The sequence below is a fragment of the Ascidiella aspersa genome, chromosome 5, assembly GCF_963924565.1.
Source record: "Ascidiella aspersa chromosome 5, kaAscAspe10.2, whole genome shotgun sequence".
Taxonomy (NCBI): Eukaryota; Metazoa; Chordata; class Ascidiacea; order Phlebobranchia; family Ascidiidae; genus Ascidiella; species Ascidiella aspersa.
Genome location: NC_139451.1, coordinates 12,178,375 through 12,180,874, shown reverse-complemented (window position 1 = coordinate 12,180,874; position 2,500 = coordinate 12,178,375). Strand labels below are relative to the sequence as shown.

The following is a 2,500-nucleotide window of genomic DNA, read 5'->3' as shown; positions in this document are numbered from 1 at the left end:
GGCCTGCCGACGAAGTCTTACTCCGGCGGGTGCGACGGGCGGTGACGGTTTTCTGAGTTCGGGCAGCCGAGCAAAGAACGAAATTTTAACGGAGAGAAGCCTTCGGGTTTCGCATCGACCGAGCGACGGCGCCGCATCAGCGGCGCCTCCTTCGTCGGCCTTTCGGGGCTACGCTAAAGTAGCTACCTGGTTGATCCTGCCAGTAGTCATATGCTTGTCTCAAAGATTAAGCCATGCAAGTCTAAGTACGAGCTCTCGTACAGTGAAACTGCGAATGGCTCATTAAATCAGTTATGGTTCATTTGATCGTACGTTTTACGTGGTTAACTGTGGAAATGCTAGAGCTAATACATGCGTGAAGCGCCGACCTCGCGGGAGGCGTGCTTTTATCAGACCAAAAACCGACCGGGCTTCGGCCCGCAACCTTTGGTGACTCTGGATAACTTTGCGGATCGCACGGTCTCGCACCGGCGACGGATCATTCAAGTGTCTGCCCTATCAACTTTCGTCGGTACGGTACTGGCCTACCGAGGTTCTTACGGGTAACGGAGAATCAGGGTTCGATTCCGGAGAGGGAGCCTGAGAAACGGCTACCACATCCAAGGAAGGCAGCAGGCGCGCAAATTACCCATTCCCGACGCGGGGAGGTAGTGACGAAAAATAACAATACAGGACTCTAAACGAGGCCCTGTAATTGGAATGAGTACACTTTAAAACCTTTAACGAGTATCCATTGGAGGGCAAGTCTGGTGCCAGCAGCCGCGGTAATTCCAGCTCCAAAAGTGTATATTTAAGTTGTTGCGGTTAAAAAGCTCGTAGTTGGATTTTGGGCGCAGGCGGCCGGTCCGTCGCAAGGCGTGTACTGGCCGTCCTGGCCTCACCTCCGGTTCTCCGCCGGTGCCCTTGACTGAGTGTCGGCGGCGGCCGGAACGTTTACTTTGAAAAAATTAGAGTGTTCAAAGCAGGCGATTCGCCTGAATAATGGTGCATGGAATAATGGAATAGGACCTCGGTTCTATTTTGTTGGTTTTCGGAGCGCGAGGTAATGATTAAGAGGGACAGACGGGGGCATTCGTACTGTGCCGTTAGAGGTGAAATTCTTGGATCGGCGCAAGACGAACGACTGCGAAAGCATTTGCCAAGAATGTTTTCTTTAATCAAGAGCGAAAGTCAGAGGTTCGAAGACGATCAGATACCGTCCTAGTTCTGACTATAAACGATGCCAACTAGCGATCGGGGGGCGTTAGTTTTACGACCTCTCCGGCAGCTTGCGGGAAACCAAAGTCTTTGGGTTCCGGGGGAAGTATGGTTGCAAAGCTGAAACTTAAAGGAATTGACGGAAGGGCACCACCAGGAGTGGAGCCTGCGGCTTAATTTGACTCAACACGGGAAATCTCACCCGGCCCGGACACAGTGAGGATTGACAGATTGAGAGCTCTTTCTTGATTCTGTGGGTGGTGGTGCATGGCCGTTCTTAGTTGGTGGAGCGATTTGTCTGGTTAATTCCGATAACGAACGAGACTCTGGCTTGCTAACTAGTTACGCGACCCAATCGGTCGGCGTCTAACTTCTTAGAGGGACTAGTGGCGTTTAGCCACACGAGATTGAGCAATAACAGGTCTGTGATGCCCTTAGATGTTCGGGGCCGCACGCGCGCTACACTGACCGGATCAGCATGTGCTCGCCTTGGCCGACAGGTCTGGGTAACCCGCTGAACCCCGGTCGTGCTAGGGATAGGGAATTGCAATTATTTCCCTTGAACGAGGAATTCCCAGTAAGCGCGAGTCATTAGCTCGCGTTGATTACGTCCCTGCCCTTTGTACACACCGCCCGTCGCTACTACCGATTGAATGGTTTAGTGAGGTCCTCCGATTGGACCTGGCGCGGCCGGCAACGGTCGAGCCGGCGTCCGAGAAGACGATCTAACTTGATCATTTAGAGGAAGTAAAAGTCGTAACAAGGTTTCCGTAGGTGAACCTGCGGAAGGATCATTAACGGTCTCGCAAACGCTTCGGCGAACGCGAAACTCGGACAAGCGAGAGAAAAAGTCTTTGCTACCCGGCGCCCGACCCGCGAGGAGCGGCGCGCCGGCCGGCGATTCGGTCACCCGGTAATGTTTGCGCGTCGAGTGCCGCGGTGCCGCGCGCTCCGGCTTCAAGCGTCGGCCTGGCCGACCGCTCGGCGCGGTCTATTTTGTCACCCTATAGTGCGAGGCACTGTGCGAGCGAAACAATCGTGGATGGCTCTTGGCGGTGGATCACTCGGCTCGTGAGTCGATGAAGGACGCAGCTAGCTGCGTGAATTAGTGTGAATTGCAGGACACATTGAGCATCGACGTTCTGAACGCAAATTGCGGCCTCGGGTCAATCCCGGGGCCGCGCCCGCCTCAGGGTCGCGTTGCAAACGTTCCGCGCGGGGATTTCTCCGCGCGGCTGCTGCGGCGTCGGACGCGCGAGCGCCCGTCCCGCTCAAGACAGCACGGCACGATGCGCGACGATCG

At 55.0% G+C, this 2,500-nt stretch overlaps 2 non-coding genes across 2 annotated transcripts; both read left to right on the top strand.

The window, feature by feature from the left end:
- The first annotated feature begins 183 nt into the window (after nucleotides 1-183).
- Nucleotides 184-1,994, top strand: LOC146143917 (small subunit ribosomal RNA). Its single transcript, XR_014500459.1, has one exon. It is a non-coding gene; the product is annotated as a small subunit ribosomal RNA (ribosomal RNA).
- Nucleotides 1,995-2,241: 247 nt separating this feature from the next.
- Nucleotides 2,242-2,395, top strand: LOC146143916 (5.8S ribosomal RNA). The gene has a single exon (XR_014498789.1). It is a non-coding gene; the product is annotated as a 5.8S ribosomal RNA (ribosomal RNA).
- The last annotated feature ends 105 nt before the right edge of the window (nucleotides 2,396-2,500 follow it).